Consider the following 25,475-nt stretch of genomic DNA (forward strand, 5'->3'; position numbering starts at 1 on the left):
TTTTAAAAGGTGTTCTGTGATTCAGGGTGCGCTGTCAGAGTGACACGTCCTCACAGAGCCAATCAGATTACTGGAGGCGGGACTTGAACCGAGGTATGATGACGCAATCCGTGGGACCACAAACACCCTTTAGAGGGCCCTCAAACACTCTTCAAAGTCTAGGGAATCAAAGCTGTACTATTCAAGCTGTTCTGATAAAGCAGGAATATCAGCTCTCAAACCAACGACAGAGAGCAACGCCACTTGCAGAATCATTCCCCTCTCAGTCATTGGTTGAGGGGGAAAAGACCGCGCCCGGTCTCTGCAAGCTGTCAGATGGATGGTAGACATAGAAATTCAAGATGACCCTCATACTCCGGTTCCATTCGCCGGGCCCCGCAGGGCCTGGGACGGACAGGGTTTTGCTCGAGGCCCCTCAACCCCATTGGTGAACCCTGGCCCAATCTGTCAGGCGGCAGCCCCTGGTTCACTCTCAAAATGGACGAATATTTTGAGGCATGCTGAGGAATATTCAAACAGCCCCTCCTTGGGGCTGAACGTGCAAAGCTGAATTATGCATGTCTCTTGCATAGGAAAGCACAATCTTTGACAGGGCTTTAGGAACACCTTCACGTATTCGGTCATTTGATGAGGAAATGGATTGCACAGAAGACGATTTGGGCTGATATAAAGGATAACTTAGGGGGGGTTTTCAACCTGGACCCTATTTTTTTTCCCATGATTTTCGAGCGAGAACCCTACAGCTGTAATCTGTAAAAAAAAAAAAAAAGCCTGCAATGTAAACTTTTGGGGCGATACAACATTTCCCTGGTCGATAACTAAAAAATATCCCTCTTTTGGAGACCGTTGGTATACAAAATTAGACGATACAACTGCATACCATTGCAATGCAAGTGACTGTAATTGTCTTGCAGTATATCGAGGTGAATGATGAATGCATGTAACAGATGGCAATAATTACAGGTCTGTGAATGTCGTTCCTCACTATTGATGCAGTAGGAGGTCTGTTTGTTGAGAAACGTAAATAGGCTATTGACCACATGCACAGTGACCCATGGTGACTATGAACGATATACCTACTAGCGATCCGTTAAACTGATTAATTCCCAGAGTGGAGCTGGGAAAAAAATCAATCTTGGTGAGATTAAAATGAAGGTTGCGTTGCTGCAGGAAAAAAAAAATGGAAACGCGAGTGAGAGTTGGAGAGAGGAGTGTCAGAGTTTGCTGCGTTTCACAATACAAACCAAAGCTTAGTGTTCCTTCCTGCTAAAACGTAATTGAGGATTACGGCTGCATCGTTCATGCTCAATAGCGCCTTATTGGATCAATAATGCATCCAAAAATGTCGCTTAGACCCACAATTATCTGAGAATAGGGTCCAGGTGGAAAAATCCTGAAGTACTCCTTCAATCATTTCTGTTTTCCTTTGTTGTCGAGACTGAATACCCCTCCAAGGTTTTACTCGTTATCGGACTGGACTGAAATAACGATTATGCTTTTGCTTTGCGGAACACAAAAGGATAAATAATGGAATGAATAGGGGAGCTATAGAAAGTGTCTGTGTTGTGTTAGACACACAACACGACAGACACATAACATATGACAAGGAGACATTGCATAAAAGACATAACACATGATATAGATCCATAACACATAACATAGACACATTACAGAACAAACATATCACACGTACATACATATGTTTGCAAATACGTTTGCATCGCAAACATATGCATAACATAGACCCACAACACATGACAGACACATTACAAAACATAAAACATAACATATGCATAACATGACAGATCAATAACACATGACAGACACAATACATGAGACAGATAACAAATTACATGGACACACAACACAGCAGACACACAACACATCAAATAGACAACAGGCACACTTTACTTGAGCATGTATTTGTAGGCCTATACGTATGTCTTCGCCAAGAGCATTAAGAGAAAAACAAGATGTAATGTTACTGGTTCTGCTCCTCCCAGCCTCAGTTTAAATGGTCTAGAACCGCCACTGGTCAGCTGTCAGTCAATCAGTCAGCCCGAATCCCCTTACTACATGTCTGTCATTCATTCATTCATTGAGAACCATGAAGGCTTGTGTCTACATTATGGCTGGAGAGCCACTCAACTAAATCTAGACAGATCCAGTACACGGTCCAAGTGGGAGAGCAATTCTTTCCACTCAACAGTTCACAACAGAGTTGGCCTTAACAAATCTACCTGGGCTGTTTTTGAGCTTCAGTGCAGTTTTCCACGCTAGGTCGCAGTCATCTGCGTGTTTCCGGACGCTGTATGAGTAACATGTTTCCATGCCTTAAAGCAACAGAACGCATTAACTAAATAACCACTCACTAATCAACCGACTGTGATCGGTTGGTTGCGTTCGAATCTGCGTACTACATTGTGAGCTGTTTCCAGGCGTACCATCAGGTATGCAAGCCAAAATTACCAATACACCAGCACACCCACCCACCCAGCCCCCCAAGAAGGATGTGGCCTCGGGCCCCAGGATATCAAAAACGGCCATGCTGAAATGTGGTTCTGCTTGGCCTTAATACTCATACATTTGTAGGTACAGCAGCCAACGGTGGCTGTCTCATTTTCTCCTGGGCTTGATGTGAGCTTCAATTAAACATGCCCCCGGTAAAATGCAGTATCCGAGGTAGCGAGCCTATTAAACCAATTACCTCCATTTGATCCATGACTAGCACCAGGCTAAGCCCTTGTTCCGTGTGATCAGCCTCAGTAACGACATATTGGCTCAGAATCTTTCCCAGCCTGTCCCCACCATGTGCTATTTATTTTGGCTTTTCTCCAAGAAGGTGGGAGTTGCAGAATTAAGAAAGAACTAGGGATTTGGAAGTAATTGTGTAAAGCTCTTTGAGAGCACGCCGAGAACAGCAAAGAGGAGGAGGAGATGGACCGTGCACGCGCAGGGATGGCACATCAAAACCAGATCCGCTATCAAAAGGGAATCCAAGGATAACCAGAGGCAATCCCCCCGTGGGCCTTACCTTCAAGTCCTGAGCGCGATATTTCAAGCGAGTGGTGCGAATGCCGTTTCAACTCCCCGGCACACAGGAAATCAAGTCGGTGGGGAACCACTGAGCGCAGTGCTGCAGGATTCACAGTCTGCCAGCGTCTCCGTAGGCAGGGTGTGTGAAGGGGTTTGTGTTGAAGCCTTAACCAGAACTCAGTCTCAAGCGAGCGGTTCCCTGGATAGTCGGGATGTTCGGTTGCACAACAGCGGATTTTAGTTTCGAGGTACGGGTTCGCTCGATCTCAGGACGGGCCGACCCTGGAAAAACCAGCGCTCGTGACGGGCTTCAAAGGGCCTGGCGAATCCATCACCCCCTTTAAATGGGATCAGTCAGGGAATTCCAGAGCCTTTGTTGCTATTTCAGTGCTTTTATTGGTTGAAGCCGACTTGGTTAGTTTGCGCTGCGTCACCATGTTGAAGTCAAGTCGACGCCATAGCTTTCACCAGACAAAAATGACAAAAATGAGAACATGAATTGATCTAGGCCTATTGAATTTTGAAGAAAGGTGAAGCTGCATTTGTAGTTCAGCCTACTGTAGTTGCATACTGTGAACATGCATGAATTTGCATTACAAAACAATGTTAATAAACTTTATTAACATTAATCTCGGTTTAATCTTCAGTGGTTTTATGCCGTGAGCAATCGTGGAGCATGATAAAAGCACTAAAGACGCCAAACCGAAACCCAAAAGCATGCAGTGTACAATTATTCGAACAGAGGGACAAGCCATTTTGCCCTCGTTCAGTTGGAACAAACTTGTATAAGTGCTCTTACAGAAATCGCCTATTACCTCAATTTATCCCTGTTCAGTCGATCGTTATGGTAGAAAAAGGGAGTAAAACAACAAGGAGGTAAATTGCCTGGAATACAATCGTTTTTGATGTAATTGTTTAAAGTAGTTTGTTGCCATTATCTCAAACCCAATGAGCATGAGTTGCCATGGTAACTGAACTCTGAGACCAAAAAAAACAGTTTGAATCCTGACCGGGACACTTCACTTTTACATAACAGCCTGGTGTGAGTCACGTTCGGATGTCTTTTGGAGAAACAGGTGATCCAAACATGTTGCGCTGTTAAAACAAGTGGTTACGACCTCATACCATGCCAAATGAATGTAGTTATAATCCAGGCCGACCCACTAATACCTAGGTGGTTGAAGTATTAGCGTCTCAACGTAGCATCGTGACTCCTCCTGAATCGCCTACAAGAGCTGCCTCGTGGAGGAACGGGTGTTCCAAGTCCTCCTAATGGGTTTCCAGAAAGGACAATGAAGTAAAATCATCCGCTAATCTAATTCCCGTCAGGGAGTTGTGAAGCAGGACAAGGACAATTAGGTCAGTGTAACTTATTTAAAGAACTCCCGAGGACCATTTCATTGAGGAGCCTGGTCTATATAGCAGCCAACTCCATATTCATATCCCAAGGAAGAATCACAGCTTTGTTTAAAAATAGCTTTGCATGTGCACATGTTGATGTTCCCACTTACAAGTGAACACATGCTTGATGCATACAACAGCTCGAGAGGATTATACGTGTTTTGTTTGTCTGCATTGCACTTTGTGATATGAATATGCATTTCGTGTGTGCATACGTGTATGTCTGTGTAAGCTCATGCATTTGTGCGTTTCTAAGTGCGTACTTTGGTATTCCTATGAGAGAACAGGTGTTGCCCCTGCCTGTTAATGGCTGAGTTTAATCTGCATGCAATATTCTACTTTAAGGAACCAACGCCAGCTGAAAAAGGAACCCGAGAGCCAAGATGTGGTGCAGATCGTCATCTTACCACCCGTGAGCCAGGCCAACAGAGAAGCAATCAGCACACTATTGTCTACACTGAACTACTCGAATCATCATCAGGGTAGATTGTTGCTTTTAAAAAGGTGCTGCAGGTCAGGTCCATACGCTCATTCTTAACCCACCAGGGCATGTCCTCCCTGATTGGCTCAGGAAATCCACAGACAAGATGGCAGAGAAACACAGCTCGGTGATAAACGTTTTTTTTGGGCTGGTCCGGTTTTGAAATTCTTTATCTTGTCCGCTCTCGTGTGCCGTCTCTCTCTCTACAACGCTCGGATCTGGATGTCTTTAATGTGCTGATTCAAATGGAGGGGTCGAAGACAGCGCGAGCCCATGCAACATAGCCCTCGCATACGACACCTCTCATGGGCAGTGTCAGCTTCCAGAGCGACACGGCACTGAAGCGCGAGTGTCTCCGTTTCTAAGTGCGCGTGGACATTATCGCTGTCGTATTCATGTCATTCTGAAAGGGCTCGTCGTTCCGGCTGTATGCACAGGCCACGGAGTCGCCGTGGGGCACTTGAATGCTACATGAGCCAGACTGGATCCTCTCCTTCATAGGGAACGTCCACCAGGGTAACACTGACACTTGTGGTATTTTTAGCTCTGCCGTAGAAAATCCCCACGGCCTTCTCTGCATTATCAATTGACGCGATGGAAGTCCTTATCAAAGTATAGTTAAAGAATCATGACTTCTCCCCCACAGCCTCTCTGAAACCTCTGGCCTCCGCCGTTACATATTACAGGATGCAGACGCGGCGCGGGGATGTTTTATGTCTAACTAGTTATATCAACATGCCCTGGTCCCTTATATAATACAATCCGTTTGGGAATCAAATCATGGATTACCATAACATAACAAATCATAGGCTCGCAGAATTTAAAGGAAAGCACACTCTCTATACTTCATATTACGAATGTGCTATACCTGATTAGATTTCAATTTCCTGGAAAAGGGTGTTCTGGCCTTCTACTCACATCTATGCATCTTAATGCGCAGCGTTTAAAAATGCCAACAGACAGCTCAGTGCAGCGGACTGGACGATGAAACACGGTTATCTTAAAAATGCACTGCCGGGCCTTTGTTCTGTGTGATGGGGAGATAGAGGTGCAGAACGGCTGGTGTGAGGTTCCATGAGGCGTCGGTTGACACCGCAGTACAGGTTGTTACAGTGTGCCGTCGTACCAACAATTATGTTTGTGAAGAGGTCACAACGGTCTGTTTGAATAACACATCTTTAGTCGTGTAGCGTCTTATCACAGCTATCTTCGTTGTGTAAGGGGAATGGGTTAATCTAGTGATTGTTAATGCTTGGCACTTGATTCTATGAACATCCTTACTGTACCGACAGATATATTGTTGTTCCACCTTCTTCTGACAAATGTACTGTATTGTAACTTTGGACAAAAGCGTCTGCTAAATGTAAATGTCAACATCATCACAGCACGTTGCAAACTATTCACTATGGGGAAAAGAGTGAAACGCTCTGATTCATGACAAAAAAGTCATGGAGATGGTATTCAGGTTATCAGACCATTTTCCCATATTCTTTGTCATTTTTTTTTTGGGGGGGGGGGGGGTGCAAATCAAATTTTGCAATAGCTATTATTTTCAATCTGATAAGCATAAGTAGCTTCTGTCCGCTGCCTTGCTGGTGCCAAGCCCTTTGGAGCCATTTAAACTTGTTTGTTTCAGTGGATTACAGGGAGCAAGCTAGGCCTTCATGCTAGCGCTAACCTAATGGCTGGTTGCTCAGAGGCTGGGGAGGTGTGGTGGAGAGGGTGAACCAGGATGTTTGGATGTTCAGTGAGTCTTGTGATGACACTCGTAAAAAAATCTGGGCGTGTAATCCCGAAACGGCAACTTGAATTATGAATTATGTCCAAGTCAATATATTAGTGTCGGTGTTTGTAATGCATTTATTGATAGGTAGGATTTTTTACAACACAGAGGAAGACTACAATCATTGCCCACCCTCTAAAGTAGGAGTACAGAGACTGAGGTAATTGAGCTCTGGCCTTCTTACCAACCCTGGAAGGAGCAATCCCTCTTTCTGTGTTCCTCCTCAAAGATTCCTCCTTAATAATTCGTTTTTCTTTGACCTTTAGAGAACTCAGGGTTAGGGGGGGGGTCGTATAATGTGGCCTCTGAAGCCCTTTGAGACTGAAGCTGGGAGGAAAGGCTGTACAATATGAAACCCAGTCACAAGGATGAAACAAAACTATTTTAGAGTATAGTCTGCCCCCATTCTCTTTCCTCAAAACACCAAGAGAGCATCAAATGCGCAACGAGCAGTTCAAACCCATACGTTGATGTAGGCATTTATAGGAAAGATTCTGAAACGTTGAGATTCATCGTGCAAGAAAAGAGAAACCACAGAAAGCCTGGGATCTTATCTAGGCTAGCTAAAATAGCTATATTTCCTTCTGGCAACTGGGTAGCAATATGATATATAGGATGTATATATAAGGTATATAGTATATAGGATATATTGTATGGTTTCTCTTTTCTTGCTTTTTGCATTTTTTGTGGCTTCCGTCTGTAATCCACTTGCACTACTAATGCAAATAAAATGTACTTGACGTGACAAATTTCAAACAAGCTAGACTTGCATATGGTGCTGTACATAAGAAAGAAGAATGTTTAACTAAAAAACAAATTTGTGTTAGAAGTGCCAAGTCTGAAATAACCCATGAAAAAGTCCTAGAAAATATATCTCTGGATTTGGTATTATTTGGAAAATAGCAATGCTTAATATATTCTCAAGCATATAAAGAAAAGTAAACGCATAAGCCCTTTTTTGATGAAACAGAGAGCTGCGTCACACTGGGCGATCCTCTGTGTGAGTTATTGGACACATTCTCTCGCCGCTCAGCGCACCAGCCACGATTAAGTAAATATTTGTGGAGATATTATCAGTGCACAGTAGACATATTGGGCTGGTGGGAGGCCTGCCAATATGAAGGTAGGTACCGCGCGGGGAAAAGATGCAGTTTCACAAGACCACCATAAAGACAAATCGCAATCACTTCATCATACAGGATGAATCATATATAAATCATTATAGATAAATGTCTTGCCCTTGGCCTACTTGGCTGCCCAAGTTTATTTTCTATGCAGTGCACATAAATAAGGTAACTGCTAGGCGTATTTCTACTAGACGCATAAAGAATAGGCAAGAAGCAGGAGTGGGACTATAGTCTATTTATCGCGGCTCGGTCGATGAAATAATTACATTTAACCTCAAATTTATTCTAAACAGCAGGCCCACAGATCTGTGACAAATGCTGCGTTGTTATTTCAATTATTCTGGTCTGCAATTGAACAGCTGTCCTGTTACCCCCACTAGCAACCCCTCCCCCGGTGGTGACCCTGCAACCTTTTATACGAGAGAGAGAGAGACACACACACACACACACACACACACACACACACACACACACACACACACACACAGAGGCGGTGATTCAAAACGCTGGCTCTGAGGAGGGGGACCGAGCAGAACGAGCTGTCACACACAACTCCCGGAGACGCGAGGACCATCACAGGGGCTAAATGTCCGCACATGGCTCCCATAGTCCCGCGGAACGGACCCCCGCAGGTCCGCTGATTATCCATCCTGGGTGTCCGGTAGACAACATGGACTTATCCGATGTACCGGCGATTAAAGTTTGATACGTGGGGCTGTGTCGAGCTGCCGCCCGCAACACAAAACTCATGGTAGGTGGTTGTTTTTCTTCATCTATTTTTGTATGACGCGTAATAAATTATTAAAGTTGCTAATAATAGTTTCGATTTAAATTGTACGAATGAATATATTTTGTGGATCGAAAACTGTCTGCACTGTTCCGCTAGACCATGCCCTCGGTTCCCTCACACGTGTGCATCCCTCGGTGGAACCGTTTCAGTTTACGCACACAATGTCTGAATGTCGCCGGGTGGCTCGTAAAGCTTGAGCCATCCCGGCGGAACTTGCACCCTCGACCCTCACCGGGAGCCCCGGGGAGGGGACGTGGAGCCACCGGAGGACCCGGAGCCCCGGGGAGGGGATAAGCGGGGATCCAACGCTTATCAGGCTGCTCCTATTCTCCGACTCAACTTGGAGCTCTCGTCTATCCGAGTTAAAGTCGAGCTGAATGAGTCCGATTTATTGCTTGGTCCATGTCAACACAATCATGTCAAAACAATATTAAAATAGGATTTCATTCATCCTTATGGAGGAAACACTTCCCGTCTTATTCGAGTCTTATTCTGCAGAAACTGACACATTTTTTTTCTTTGCGTCTTTGCGTTTTGTCAGATGGCCATTCGGGCATGAATGTTGGCATTGTGAAAGTCCGAGAAAGTCAAAACAAAAGGATATGTTCAAACAAAAGCTGACCAATGGGACCCAGGCATGGGCTCCGGTGAGCGGCGTGGTCCTCACGCCTCTCTTTGTCCGGAGCGGCGGAGGAGATTCTCCTGAGCGCTTCGGTCTTTTGCAAAGTGCACCTTAGATGGCTCACACGCACAAGCACACGCACACACACACACGCGAGCACACAAAGGCACGCTCACACGCGCACAACCTCACACGCTTACACAAAGACACCCTTACACAACGACACACTCAAACGCGCGCGCGCGCGCGCACACACACACACACACAAATTATGTTCTGTCACGTTACTAATTACCTCAATCTATAAAATATTTTATGTCACTTAATTCATGGACCTTGACTTTGTGGTTTATTTCAGATTGATTTGTCAGGCGGTTTCCCTATTGGTTAAGAGATTTTCTTATTCAAACCGAAAAGAGACAATGGGGGGTTTTGGCCTAATGAATACGTATAATGAATGTGTCGTGTGTGTTCGTAAGATAGCCTGTAGTGTGTGTGGGGGAGATATTCCCCGGAAACAATTACCATATACAGAAATGGCAGTAATTTTCCAGGAAGTGCATGGTACCTTTTAATTCTAGCGGAGGGTTTTAATGTGAGCGAATTCTCTGTCAGAGGGAACTGACAGTGGGGGAAAAGCGACCGAATCCATCTCCATAAAACACAGGGATACATACATCTCTGTGGATGGGTCATGTCTCCGCCCTGGCTGTTTACTTTACAGTTGGGAGGGGGGTGGGGGGGACGTGGGCGTCATGACGATACAGCCGGAGATACCGCTCGTCTTTGCACTGTGCAATTAGCCTCGCGAGCGGGACGCCTGATTAGAAGGATTTAAATGTCACAGTTGAGTGTATTACTGTTATTTTCTCGGAACTTTGTCTTTTTTTTTGCAATCCCTCCTCAAAGCTGCCCAAGCAACACCAAGCACTCTGATGAATTACATTGTCAGAGAATGACTTTTTTTCCCCCCCCCTTTCCACCTAAAACGTGGCATGTGTGTGTTTTAAGAGTTTTGATAAAGGGCACATTTTAAAAGCCTAGACAAAAATAAGTACATCTATATAGTGTTATTTTAATTTCACCGCCTTTGGTTAGTCTCGTTGAGGCTGACCACCTCTTTTTTATACATACTGGCAAATGTGATAAAGACTTAACAATGTACCGGGCATTGGTTCAAGGTAACTAGGGAGGACTAAGCGGCAAAACAAAAACTAATAACAGCCTCTTCATCACTTTGTGCTTCGGCCATGGATGAAGGTCTTTGTTTGTTTCTGAAGCTCATACAGCTCAACTCAATCAGCAATCCCTCAAAACGTGAAGAAACACATGGATTTGGATTTTCATTTAGACCAGAACTAACGTTTGTAAGTCATGAACCACATGCACACACAACGAAAACAATCAGCGAGAAGACCGTTTTGGCATCATCTAGATCAACTCCATTTCCTGTAAATGTGATTTTAGGAGCCAGTAGCCTGCAGTGAGACTGCTCTCCTCGTGTTGACTTACACGTCCATTAGCGGTGAAACACCTGTAATGACACTCAGTAATAGGCCCAGCCATGCACTCCCTATCCGTGTCACACTACCTGGAAAAATCTTGCCATTGAAGTCCATTCATGGAGGTAATTGTTTATTTTTTGCCCGAAGACTAAAAAGGAGTTGGATTCAACATGAATTCATTCAAAAGTTTCCTTGTCCTTGTTCCTTTCCCGAAGATAAAGACAAAACAAAACAACAAATGGGCTGAGAAAAAAAAATGAAGACTTAGACCACCAACAGTGATTAATCTACATTCTTGGTATTCTATCAATTTAATCAGCCAAAATCAAATTATTCCGTGGTGTTTTGAGCTTATTGTTCTTCTGTTGTAAACTTTGTTAAAACTCAGAGGTGTTCTGTTATGTTCACCCTTGGAACCTTATCGACAAATACAAATCAAGTATTGAACAATAATGTGGAATATGCTGTTGAACGACATTTCTTGACAGCAAAGCAGTCTCGTTTCCTCCAGCCAGCAGAGGCTCGTCCTGACCAGCTTTGGCTCCCGCTAGGTTAAACACAATCTGCAGTGTTTCTCTTCTGCAGATTGTGTTTAACCTGTTTGTCCCAAACGCGGAGCTAATGAATCATGAAGTGTTTCCAAACCAGAGTGCTCCCGTCTTCCAGGAAAGCAGCATTATAAGACAGGGTGGGACATCCCTGTGTGATCGGCAATTCCGTCAGCGCAGGAATAAGCGGGTGTTGTTTCCCTGTCAGTTGTGCGTATTGTCAGAGGACAGTCTTTGTGTTGCTTGCGATGCATTACTCAACCCCGTCCCTCCTCGCACGACACACACATCAAATGGATATTTTCTTGTGGTGTGTTTAGCTGTGGTTCATTTAGAGTCTCCTTGATATTACACTGTGGAAAAACGTCTCAAATCCCTACTTCACCAAACAATACAGACCTGTCATTTGAGGATGACCCCCAACAACGGGTTTAAGTACCCTTATTACCACCCGGAATGCTTAGGAAACACGTCTGACCTATGCTTTGACGTTGTACAAAAACAGATTCATGTTTTCCCCGAAGGGTTATGGTTCCTCACCATCTGACAACAAAACAACCCAAAACAACCCTAAAACAGCTCTGATGACCCTTGTGCTGTAAACCACTATTTCGTGAAGCGAGGCTGCCAAATTCCAGGGCTGCATGTCACCTCACATGGTTTTCCACAACAGTTTGGTCTGGAAGTGTGCACAAGAAAGGGGCAAGGCTAAGACCAGCAGCCAAGCACAGGTCCCATGAGCCTCTGGGTCGGCTATCTTAATCACAGATGCCGGAGTCGTCAGAAATGCAGGGTTCTTGCATTTCTGGGCCAGCGTCGATACTTTGAGGTCGATGACTCCCTTGCCTGAGGGCGGTGATTTCTCACAAACCTGGGAAACGTAGCTTTGCAATTCCCATCTAACTATTTGTATTGTGACCGAGCACTAGCTTGTACAAGCTAGCACATATAAAGGTTTATTAGGTCACTAGGTTGTATTCTTCTGTATTGAATAGCCACAGTGGGTCTCGATGCATTGCAGATAAGTTAAATCACAGTTACATTTCTGGATACCTTGTACCGTAGAGATCCACTGCGACACTCAAAGTGACACTGATGCAAAAGTTTGCGTTTGCCTTTAGACCACTACTTTAGACAAGTTATTGGAAGTCGATTGAGTCAAAATCTCACTAAGAATTCAAACTGAATGATCTCATCTTAGCCTCAGTTAAGGTGTCCTGAGCCTGGTTTTCAAACTCAGTTTAAAAAATCGAACCAAAGCAAAGCACAGCCCAGAATGTATACAATCAGTGCAGACACTCGCACTGAGAGAGCATGATGTTTGCATAAGCATGGCAAGTAAGTCAGTGATAATGTACTGTCCAAATGCTCTTCTTCCCTTTGTAATTCTCCTTTAGATGTACTCTGTTAGATGATGTGCTTGGCTATCCCGCCATCCATTAATACGTGTCAGTGTTTCTTCAACATCCTGCTTTCAACGTCAAACCTGTCACCGGTGAACCTTTCTGTTGCATAAATCTTTCATAGGCTGTCGTTACAGGGTGCTGCGTCGTGTACGCCAGACACCCAGCACTCTGTATGGGGCATTCGGCTGCAGCAGCAAATGCAGTGTAGGAGGGGGCTACTTTGACTGCTGTGATTGCTTATCAGAAAAGAACGGAAGGAAGGACTCATCCAACCAAATTGCATCATGCATTCTGATGAGGGCTGTGGATGGCCCAGCGAGCCATTCTTGTGAATGACTGAAATCGTTTTGGTTTTTTTTGCCTCTACTAAAGAGGTGGCGATTGACAACCGTGAGATTATTCAGTGTAGTTGTAAGAAAGCAATCAAGGACCGGCTTTGACAAGCAACTGCTGAGCGGGAATTCTGGCGAGGTGGAGGAAGTGAATCTCCTGCCAAGCTAAAGGTCACTGCTCCTAACGGCGCATAACAAAATAAGGTGGATTTTTATTGGCCCACCATCTGTACTTAGTCATGTATTTCATTATGGTTGACAACACCTTCTTGAGAGTTGATGGGTTTATATTGCGGTGTGAGGATGGCAGACCGTTTTCTGTCTCCACTGAAGGCTCTGACAAAGTAGTTGCTCGTTCTGCTACTCAACGATACAACGGCAAAGTTTCCTCTTCATGAAAACCATTTTGTACAAGGTTTGAGTGTCTACAAAGGGTTACAGTCGGATTGTAGTAATAGCCTAAATGTTGCCTCTTCTTAATGGCTTCATCGTATTGCTGTAAGGCAATCCAATTTTCTGATCTTATTCGACGGTTCTGGCTTAGTGAAGTGAACAATTAATGCCCCCATTTGCTTCCTCTTCACATCACTAATGGTCACTTTGTGGCCATTAGTGATGTTATCTTAAAGGCTGATTTGTGAGACTACTCCGGGGCAGTTCCGTTGCAGTACTAAACACTCAATTAGATTTTATGTCATCATCAATAGTCATCTACAAAGTACAGAGAGACAAGAATAGACGGGAATGGTCACATCACGAACGTTAGGGCAAAAGAATGATTTGAGTCAGGATCCCTTGCTATATCATTCTAAACCACAGACTCCAGTCTAATCCATATATTTTTTGATATACTATGAAAGGAACATATTTATCCCCCTCCCCAAAAAAGATTTTTACATCATGTCATTCCTAAACACCGGTCCATAGCCTGGCTCTCTTTTACTGCGCTGTAAAACCTTAGGTTAGCAGAAACACAGTGGCGGTGGTGTAGCTCTTCAGGGCTCCAGGACGAGTCTTCCAGATGTCACCCTAATTGACCTCAGCACCAACCATAGGGGAAAACCCCGGCGTTGTACATCACCGGGAGAGGCAGAGACGTGTTCCTCTCCCCATTACTCCTTCCGCAGTGCGTTCCGGCAAAGCGGGGTTCCATCACAGCGGACTAACTTGCAGTGGCTTTTTCTTTCTCTTCAGAATAACTTACAAGTCACGGTGCTCCCCTCTTGATAAGGGCAAACATCTGCATGTTAATATTCTCTCATATCCATAAACTACTAGAACACACTTGCTGATCGGTCTTGTATTCGTCGAGGGGTAAAAGGTCGCTTTTGGATTCAGTTTAGCAGAGAGGGTTGGCATGCCTCAAATTGCTGCTGTTGTTCACTTCCCCTCAGTGGACAGCTCAGAGAAGCATATCCTCTACATATGTTATTTCATTCATTTGGGTTCCAGATTGAATGTCAGTGCAGCTCAGTGTCTCTGACAACATTAACCTTTACAACCTAATCAAAGGCAGCAGTCTGGATAAGTCCTTCCCCTAGTGTCTCTCTGGCTCTCTCTCTTTTGCGTGTGTCAATGATGGTTGGTTCAAGCAGCCTCACCTGGCCCAAGTCAGACTGATTGGGGTCTGGGGCCGGGTGAGAGTGCACACCTGTTGTGCATAGCGAAATCAAACTGCACAGGTTAGGCACCTAGGTTGCGTGTAGCCCAACCATTGCGACAACTGTCTTTGCAATAAACTACCAACAAAGCAGGCTGAATAGGAAAGGTTCAACTAAGTAAGTTTCATGCTCAAATACACACTCAAATTACAAAGTTTAAAAGTAAGAGATTGAGACACTGAAAACCGAATAAATATGATATAAATCTTCTTTATTACAGTCAGATCCTTTAAACCATTTAATTCAAGCTTTAACCTTCAATTAAGTTCCTTAAATCATTTTAATTATTAATTAAATGGGTCATTGTTGAAACCCCCTGAGATTCCCACAATGTCTATCGTGGGAGCAATTGTTTTAAGATTGGAAGAAGCTGGAAAAAAAAGCTTAATTAGAACTTCAAATCGGTTTGAATCAGACATTAAAGATTACGATTTGGGGAAAGTAAGACAAATGCCGCAGTCAAGAGTGCGAACAGAGACCAGTAGAAGTATGGGTACATTTTCCAGCTTGAGAAGACGTTGAGGGACATGGAAAATGTGACAGTTTGTTGCATAATTTGTGTTTGATATGCATTTCATCATGCGTTTTTAAACTGTATTTGATGAACAAATATGTTTGCCTCTAAGTCGCATTTACATTCATATTTACATTTAGGGCATTTAGCAGACGCTTTTATCCAAAAGTGAATTACAATAAGTACATTTGTCAGAAGAAAGAGAAACCACAATATATCGCTGTTGGAACAGTGAGGACGTTGGCATGCTTGCATGACTGCATTCCAAACCTGTTGACTCTCCCAGCAACCCACCGGTACCAGCCTGCAGTCTGTAGTATTCCCATTCCCAGCAGTATTGTGTGAGCGAATGGAACAGCTCCACCATACGAGCCACTGCGTAGGTGGGTGTTTCTATTCTTAGCAGGCCGCTGCATGTGATGACAGGCTCTCTGAGCATCATGTGTTGCCTATCGTGTCAACACTAAAGGCATATATACAACAACTGCATAGCTAAGTGATTTTAGAATGAATGTGAAAAGGTTGAGTGACTTTTTTAATTTTACTTAAGAATTAATCATCAAGAGAAACTGATTTATTTTCCTTGTACATTATTTATTAAGGTTTAGGTTTTTTAATGGTGGCAGCTGTACACTTTTGCCTTGGAGGTTGAAAACAATCCAATTAATGCGTTATTGCTTCAAGGGGCAATGAATCCACGCTGAATTTGATTAATCTTTAATTCCTTTGTAAAAAGAATTCCCTTTTTTGGTACGTTTGTTTTTTGGTCTGTGGTCTGTGGCAGGACGTTGCATGCTCGTACAAAAACAACCTCAGTTCAGCCATATTGTGAAAGGCTTGCCCTCAGCGGTCCAAGCACTTGAAATGCATTTTGACCCCTAAGTACAGTGTTCAAAGAGGTGTCTGAAAGATGCCGAATCTGCGTTGGATTGGCCAAAACATGCTCCGAGGCGGACTATATGAGGTATGGCTCAAATAAAACGGCATTCGGAAAGCCACATCCGCCTGGGACAACCATTTATTCTGAAACGGCTTCATTTCCGTCCCATCTTTATGGCTAGTAATCCACCACGTTTTCTGTGATTTGGTTGCAGCCGGAGCCATTTATAGTGCACTGAGGGTTCACACACATTCCTGTGCTAACAGTAAACATTCCTTCTGGATTAATTACCTGCTGCTGGGCCAAACTCTGTGGGCCGCCTGGCCGACTCAGGATCATAGGAGGACGATGGTCAGGTCGGGTCAGGCAAAAGGGGATCTGGGATCAGGCACTATGATACTGGCAGAGCATCTGTGGTTGAGGTGGCACAGACTCTGGACCGGAAACACAGACGTTTCTGTCTGTGTTTCCTGTTTCGGTGAAGGGATACTGTACCAAAGAGGAACTCCTCTGCAAGTGTTAAGATGGGGCTTTTTGAAGACGATTGTAGGAAGTATATTTAACATGGCAAGTCTACATGGTTTATTTGAAACCTTTGCTGACACTTGAAAATTTGTCTCCAGGCATGTTTTTTTTGTCTCACCTTCAACGGTAAGCATTTCCTTGTTCCGATGAAGCCAGAGAGAGTGAAACCCACATTTCCACCCAAATTTGAGGAAGTCTGCGATCTTCTTTGAGGCTAACGAAAAGGTAGAAGCAAGGGCGTAGGAACTGGGGGGGACGGAGGGGACGTGTCCCCTCCAATATCGGAGACAGGCGCATTTGTCCCGCCTAAAAATTATACCGGATCTGTCAGGTTTCCGATATGTGTCCCTCCAAATGTTAAACTCATTCCTACGCCCCTGGGTAGAAGGATTTGTTTTTACACCATTTCCATCCAAGTTTCCATGCATCGTGTAAGAACTTGTTTTTGGTTTTCCCCTCATTGTAGATAGCAGATATTTTACCAGAAAATGGTGCAGGATGTGGTTGGGTCAGAGTTCACCTTGTGGGTGGCAGCCCACATTTCTGGCACTCTTGATCGCGCTTCGGGGTGTGAGGGACTGATTGGCACACACTTCACTAATTTCAGGAAGGCTCGATCCTCCCACTCGCCTGATGGAAGTGAAGTCACTCACCACCACCCTCTCATCCCCTGCTTCACTACCCTAGAGTGGGGGGATTTAATAGCCCTCAAGCCATTAAGCTGTAGCTCTATACTTATTCAGTCAAAGCGTGTTTCAGGAGCAAAAGTGTTTTGTTTCGCTTTCCTTTTATTTATTTATTAATCAATGTATTTATTTGGTCATTTATGCATTTCTTTTTTTTGGGATAAAAACAACAATATGCAAATATAAAACCAAGTCATTTCTATAATACATATTCTCTGGTGCACTAGTCTCTGGGATCATAGTTGTGCATAAGTTTGGGATTGGTTTATAGACAAGTCTTCTCCCACTGAATGATTTATAGCCATTTTTCGCATGTGTCCCTCAAACTCACCCCTTCATTCACTGAAGAGCTCCTCAATTATTAATTGTATTAGAGATGCTTCTATCTTGGCAAAAAAATATTCCTCACCTATCTTCTATCAGTCTTTTAGATTTTAGGACAAAGATTCTTTTGACCTTTCAACATGATTTTTTGTTGCATTTCTTTATTCACACTTGAACTTTTGGATTTAATTCAGATTTGAGTATCCGGCCTTGCATTTTTGTCTTCATGTGATTCAGTATTTCAAACTCGGTGCTGCATAGAATACGAATTTGCCTAAAATAAAATAATGAAATCTGCTATTAAGCCTGACAGCCATTTGTTCATCTAATAAGTTTGTAAAGGAACAAAGCAATGAGCAAAGGTTATAAGAGATTGCATACATATTAGAAAAATGAGTTTTAAATTTGAATAAACGGTTTTAATCTAAAGCCCCCTTCTTCTCATTAAGGCCAGCAGCTCCTCGTTCAGAATCCAGTTTATTCAGACAACCTTCACACCACTATAACCAATCAATAATTGACACTGCCAATTCATTTTATGATCCCCTTATTAGCAGCTCTGTTCACCTAAGCCAGAGGCTGCCAAAGAAATTACAATAATGAATAAAATATATGGCGGGCCGAGTGCTGAACGTATAGCCCCCCCCCCCCGGCTCAGGGGCCCCTTATGAATCCAGGTCATCACCGGCTCCCTGCCACGCGCTAATTGCAGATTAAACTGTCCCGGTCCGACCTAGACTGAGTACCCCCAGCCCAATCTGCCGCCGATTTAAATTCGCCCTTCAGAAGGGTCTGGAGGGGAGCAATACATTTCTTTCTGCTTCCAATACCCTTTTGAAGGAGCCAATCATCAAGCTGGCTTCCCCACTGGCGCGTTTTTGGCTGGTTTAACACAATGACGAAAGGGAAGCGACAGCAAGCAGCCAATTGCTTAGAGTCAGTTGAACCGGGCCCGTTGATCACGCCTCTTGTGCTGAAGAGAATGACAGCAGCCTCCCCAGACCAAGATCAACCTACGATTGATCTTGGTCTGGCAATAGCCAGGCTAGGTCCGACCCAACGACCGGCGCGTCTTTGGGTCTGATCCCATCCCAGCCTGAGGTGGTGTTGGGGGGGGGGGGGGGTCCTTCTGGAAAGACGAAGAACGAGAGTACCTTGAACCAGAGTGAATATCGATCTTCTCCACCATGCTGGTGTTACAAGAGCATGATTTACATCATTGGACATGGCCCCGGGACCCCAAGGAGCGGGGGGGTTGGATGGTCCCGGAGACAGGACGGGGTGGGGCAGGGGGCAGGGGCCTACGAGGCTAAAAAAAGGGACATCCGATGGCTGATAAGGGCCCTTCCTTCCATAAATATCGATGAATAAACTCGCGGCTGCTGCGACCCCATGTCCCGTCGCTTGTTTGTCGTGTTGTGTTTTTTCCCGCTCCACTCACCCTGCCGTAGAGCTTTAATTTTACGCCTCGGCGGTTATCGTCTTATCAGGTCTTTCACCCTCCAGGATGTGTTTCCACCAGCGAGGGCGGTTATTGAGTTAGGACCTGTTTATTTTTAATTAGACGGCCCCATTGTTAGATGGCTGGGGGTGGTTGGGTGGGTGGGTGGGTGGGTGGGGTAGAGGACTGGGTGGCGGTTTTGGGAACATTCACTTGTGTTCAGTCCTGTCGTCGCCACAGCTGCCTGATCCAGCGCTCGCTGGGCGGTCACAGGGTACTGGGGCGGTCCCACGGATGTGTCCCCCGTTCCGGTGGCCCCGCGCTGAACTTTAATTACTGTGAGTGGCCTTGCGGAAAAGCATTTTTCTCCCCTCCACCCGTGCCTGCTCTGTGCTGACACGGTGGTGACACCGACAAGTCTGTGCTCCAAGGCGGTCCCTCCGGTCCTTGTGGGAAACGTTGAAGAAAATATAAACTGTATGTCCTTGGCAATGATAGAAAAAATGACAGATGATTGAAAATAAAATTGTATCAGCATATTTTTTGATGAAAATATGTAGTATGATCGTTCTTTCAAATTACATGGATCGTGTAAAGAGTGGCCCTTCAGGCATTTCATCAGTTGTAACCGCTTTCCAACGAGCACTGTACACGTTTATTTATAAATTGTTTACTATTTACATAATTATATTTGCATATAAACCACGGGATATATGCCGTGGTTCGCCAAGGGCCGGACAACCATCCGGTTGTCCGTCTAAAGTCAAAGGTTGCGAGGCATGGCTTTACTTCTGTCCCTCCCCCCCCGGTCATACTTCCTGTGTTTTTTAGATTTCAGTTCAACAGGCGACCCATTTTATTCATTGGAAATGTCCAAAACATGCAGAGGAAGTGCAGATGAGCTGCCTCTTCCAAACAGGGACTGTATCGGAATATCTGAGTACAGAAGAAATGGAGGTTCTACAGGCGCAACATATCATTGGCTAAGTCAGCTTGGACTTGTACTGTACAGGGCCCACTGTCTTACCTGATGAATCTGGAACCCTTCTTCTGTTGAGTTTGCTGTGATATGTTGTGATAGATTAGTACTCAGCGGCTCACAGGGCCGTATAACTAGAGTGCTTTCTTTGGGAAGATTTGTTCAGTGTGTCAGGAGAGTTTTCAACAGTCTATTTCCACTGGGTCGCTGTTCATGAAAAACAACTTTGTGACAGACTGGGTTATCCCTTTTTTTCTTTTTTAAAGTCTCCTCGGTCTGTTATTTCACTTCACTATTAAGGGATTCCATTTTATGATTCCCTTGCGCAGTACAACTCACATTGTTATAGGGTGGTGTCAACACGGCTATGCAGCCAAGTGGAACTTGCCGTTTGTATTAATGGGAGTGGATGACAGCTTGTCAATGTTAATATCAATGGACTAATATGCATAGAGCAGTGCTCTTAGTACTGAGGCCACAGCGATTAATAATGAATGCCTCATATTCACCCAATCGCACACACACAGAAACACACACACGCACACACAAGGTCAGCAACCATTAGCCCAGGAGGAACTGGATACATACAATCAGCGAGCCCTTCAATAGCCACAAGAACGACTCTACCTCCGGAGATAATGTCTTGGATTCCTGTAGAAAACTGCTCAGCTTTGCTGTAACCAAACCACATTATGCAGAATGGGAGCTTGAGGCAGTATTACACTTCTGCGTCGAACAGCCACTGTCGGGGTCCCTTCGACGTGCCACTTTCTGCTACGCCGGTGACGTAGAGACCCACGGCGCCCGAGCATAAACCCAGCTTTAGGCGTCCACAAACAAAGTGATTGGGATTTCAAATCAGCTCTTGTAAATTATATGCAGTCGTTTATTTACAACGGAACATTTATCTCATTATGCAACGTAGTTTCCTAGCCCCCCCCCTCCCCCCCGGGTACTGTGCCCCGGACACAACGGCCCCCGCCGTGATTAACCCGCGCAATTAGGTTCCTAGCAATATGGATTAGGGCTTCTTCAGAGTATTGATTTGTAGCAACAGAGCCATCCGTCATTGAGCCTTTCGGCCCAGCTCAGTCACCGATAACCTTTACTCTGTACTATGTTGGTGGCAGGTTTAGGCACGCGAGGTAAAACAACACTAAGTTACACTGCAATAGACTATACTGGTATTAGAGATCCACTATGAAAACCATGCTGTTTTGCCGTTTTAATTTGGTTAATTTAAATTTAAGATAAGTAGAAATCTTTACTGTATTTTTCGTTTGGTTGGTTGTAAAGGCCAGCAGCAATGTTTTCATGATTACCACAACACTGCAGGGTCTGTAAGAATTAAGGGATATTTTAAGTATTCTCTGTAGGGGAAACAGTCTAAACTAATTCATAGTTATATTCCTGAATTTGAATGAATGTTGTGCTCTGCCTTTTCATTTAAAAAAAAATGCAATCTCCAGCATCTCATATCATTGTTTAATGTGGAATATATACAAGAAAGAGCTGAGGCCCTGGGGAAATGTGTTAACTATTCCTTTTGGGCAGAGTGTTGTCAAGAAGTGATAACAGCTCTTCATGAGCATTGTGCGTGTGAAGTAGTTGGAGCATTTCCATCTAGTGCGCTTGCTGCGGTTCCCATCCAAGAAAAAGCTTTTTATTTAAGCAGAACTCATCAGTAGGGATTGTGTGTGACCAAATTACTTTAATGATATAGCTGTGTCTACTTTGTCACAAACCTATTAAATGCAGAATAAAAGCAAGAACTTTTGTAGGAAATACACATATCAAATAAATCAATATTGATGCTTCCAGGGCACCGAAGGAAGGTCACTGAAAATGCCTCCACATTCAGCTCGTAGTTTTCTATTTATTATTACTTGTTTTTTTATTTTCGCACAGTCTGCTCTGTCTCAGTCAGTATGATGGACAGGCCCTTTTGGGGAACTTGTTTGTCTCAGGGAATAGATTGTATTGGTACTTGCTATGCCCCCGTCTAGCGCAGAAAAAAGTTGTTCTGTGTCTGACACAAACAACATGATGATGTTCCATCAACACGTCTTTAAGGGAGGACAAAAAGTCGGCGAGGAATCGGAATGGAAGAGGAACGAGAGTGGCCAATTAGCGGCTGGCCATTTGGATTTTTCGTGAGCCCTGGCAATGCTGAGATGGACAGAAAGCAGCAGACTAGAGCGGAAGACGTTACACAAGCTGCCTGATTGCTTTCTTTAGTCCAACACACATTTTGACTGACAGGAGAGAGAGACGCCACGTGTGAATGTGTCTCTAATGAGCCGTGAACAAAACACTGTGAAATGAAAATATACAGAAATCTGTCAGCTTAAACCGTCTCAGCCAGGTTGATCGATCGAGTAGAGTACAAGGGCAGCCCATCATCACAGCTATAGTCGCAAAAAGGGCTTCATTTTGCTCTCCGTGTCTACGTACAGCACTTTACGGTGGACTATAAGCCCCCTTAAGGGCAAGGACTGTACCCCAAAAAACTGCTTTTTTTTGGGGTACAGAGAGCTTGAGAAGGAGCACAGAACAGAACTCCTCCATGGATGGGGAGGAGTGCAATAGATGGCAATGAGCTGACATTTAATGGTAACGTGAAATTTTGCAGAAATAACGAACCAAGAAGAGGAGGTCGATCTCACAGGGGAGCTTGAAATAATTCTGTATGGGTCAGCTTTTGCTTTAATAACAACCCAGCTTTATAATGTTATTCTGATGCTGCCGTCTTGGTCTCTCTTGTGAAAGAGGTGTTGAATGTCCATCAGGCTAACCTGGTTTAAATAAAGGTTAACAAAAAAAAACAGCTTCACACCTGAGAGATATCAGAGAGAATTCAATCCTCTTTTTGGTTGTGACTGCATTCGCTTTGTTGGTTGCCCTTTGTATTCTGTCCGTTTTTTCGTTATCCTCGCTGTGTCCCAGTAAATGTCACATGACCTCGGGGCCCTGCAGGTCATGTGACTTCTGAGATGACGGAGGACACCCAGGAGGCAGTCGATACCTGCTGGGACACAGGGGCCGCCCACGGCCGTGCGATCCTCTTGAAAACGTCAAATACAGTCCACAGCTGCCCCTCTATATCTTCCTTTTATTGTCTTTCCACCAAAGCAGCGATGCCTGGGCCAACGTCTGAGCTTTCAAGTACAAACACTCAACCCTCAGGAAGGAAACCGTGCAGAGCGGCGTGTGTGGCGGGCAGCCACTTCGCTCCCCTCGACTTGAGGAACTTGAAAGATGTGTGTGAAAATGATGGGAAGAAAATACTGCCCTCATTCCCACCAACTAAAAACCAATAACCCCCCAAATAAGTCCCAAGTTCAAGAGCTTCACTCTTGGATTCTTTTATTCTCCCACCAGTGTGTTAAGCAATGCTTCATTTGTGCAATATGCAAAGTTACTTTATATTTCTATTTAACTAGCTACCGTCTATATTCGAAATCATCATGACTTCCATAAAAATAATTAGGAGAAAGGACCGGTTCATTTATAATCAAATAGAAAAAGACAGCTGCCTGCAGAGTCCATTCAAAACAGCAGCTCTCTCTCTCTCTCTCTCTCTCTCTCTCTCTCTCTCTCTCTCTCTCTCTCTCTCAGGCAGACTTGAGCTTTTTGATGTATTGGAAGCTCGGGGCCCTCACCGTGGGGGGCTCCTCATTACCTTTGTGCCTGACTGCTGGGGGTCAGCGACGTGTTGGCCCCGTAACCCCCTCCTGCTCATGCTGTTAGAGTAGCGCTGTGTGTGTGTCTGTTTGTGTGTGCCTGTTAATGCGTGTGTGTGTGGTGTTCTAAGTGTATCAGCCCTGCTTACCATTCATACCTCCTGGGGCGCGCTCAATGTGTGCTTGTGCGCATAATGTTAATGTCTTAACACGCGCGCGCGTGTGTGTGTGTGTGTGTGTGTGTGTGTGTGTGTGTGTGTGTGCGCGCAAGTTATGACTCACCGCACCAAAGTTGTAAAGTATGATATTCATATATAGAACAACACCCTCCCTCAGCTTGCTTTGTGTTCCAAATGCAGGCATGTAGAAGACACCTACATTTAAACTCACAGCTTTCCTGTCCAACGCCGCCCTTTAAGACCAAAGCATTAAGGATTAACCAAACTTTCTCACAACACGTCTCTCCCCATCTTCCAGACTTCATATCTCATAAAAGGTTGTCTTTACTTTAAAGGTTAAGTAAACCCCTAGATGATGTTTTTCAGTCTGAAACAGTTTTGGGGGAACATTTCTGCGACATTTTTGACAAGTTGTCCAACAAGGGAAATTCTGTTCAATATAGCAGAAGTCTGCTACCGTTGTCTACTAACGCTCTTCCGGAGAGTGGTATTACTCGATCCACTGCGTACCCTAGCTCGAGCAGGTGTGATACAATGCCCCTCGCCCCTTCTCCTATGGAACCCAAAGTGCACGTTTTTATAAAACCTTTACAAAAGTCAAACCGTTTCGATATTAGATTTCGTTTAACTAGCAGGTCGAAGTTCCCCTGCAAATAAGGGGTGTTTACCTATCTCTTTAACGCGGGTGTGTCTGCGTATCCGTGTGACATTGCGAGTGCACGAGGGATGCCATTGGGCGATAAACAGGGCGCAATCCATCCTTCGCTCCACACCTGTGCCCCCCGTATCCCTATCTGTCCTCTGGAGCCTGGAGATGCAGGCTGGGCTGGCGTACATCTGCACCCCCTTGCCCCCCCCGGCGATCTTCCCTTATCAAACCATCCATATTGTGACCGCGCACCACCGCACCGGGCTTCTGGGCTGGTGGAGCAGGGTGGGGGTGGTCCTTATCAACGATGAGAACCGGAGGGGCCAGAAGAAGTCAATCTGTATACATAATGAATTCAACCGTAGTCAGGCGGGAAACGGCTATTTTTTTCTTAGCGGAGGGGCAACCTCAAAGATTAACTCGGTGTGTTCCAGCGATGGCGCTGTGTGTAAAAGTGTTGGTAGTTTGACCTCGTGCATAATTTGGGATCCGGCCGGCCTATCGCGCTACAGCAGAACTCAGAGAGTTATACTTTGTTTCTGTTTTGGAAGAAGCTTTCAGAAGGGGGTTTCAATAAGTGTGCTATTACAGTGGCCAGTCTTCACGTTGTTGATTTGAAAAGGTTAACATTTACTGGTGCTGGCAGAGTTTTTGTTCGAAATGGCGAATTAAGCTCTTTCAATTATTAATCTAAAGTCTGATAGGTGAGACTACCTAATGTAAAACTGTAAGCAGTACAATGTGCAAAGTATAGATACAAAATAAGATGTAACACAGCAAAGAGCTATGCTGTTGTCCTTTATATGATTTGGAACATCAGTGTTTCCCAGAGTGGAGGCAGGCCTCCCTTGGGAGAGGCAGGAGTATTGCAGGCAGGACGCAGGGCGCAGAGAGAGCGGGGATCATTGAATGTATTTAAGTGA

At 44.6% G+C, this 25,475-nt stretch overlaps 1 protein-coding gene across 2 annotated transcripts in view; it reads left to right on the top strand.

Annotated features, from left to right (window-relative positions):
* Positions 1–8,363: 8,363 nt before the first annotated feature.
* chst15 (carbohydrate sulfotransferase 15) overlaps positions 8,364–25,475 on the top strand; it is a 34,090-nt gene continuing 16,978 nt past the window's right edge. For both annotated transcript variants that reach the window (XM_079756586.1, XM_079756587.1), the window contains exon 1: positions 8,364–8,579. The gene's annotated coding sequence lies outside the window, so the exon portion shown is untranslated. The remainder of the gene's footprint in view (positions 8,580–25,475) is intronic.

Source organism: Pollachius pollachius (genome assembly GCF_949987615.1).
Source record: "Pollachius pollachius genome assembly, chromosome: 19".
NCBI classification, from domain to species: Eukaryota; Metazoa; Chordata; class Actinopteri; order Gadiformes; family Gadidae; genus Pollachius; species Pollachius pollachius.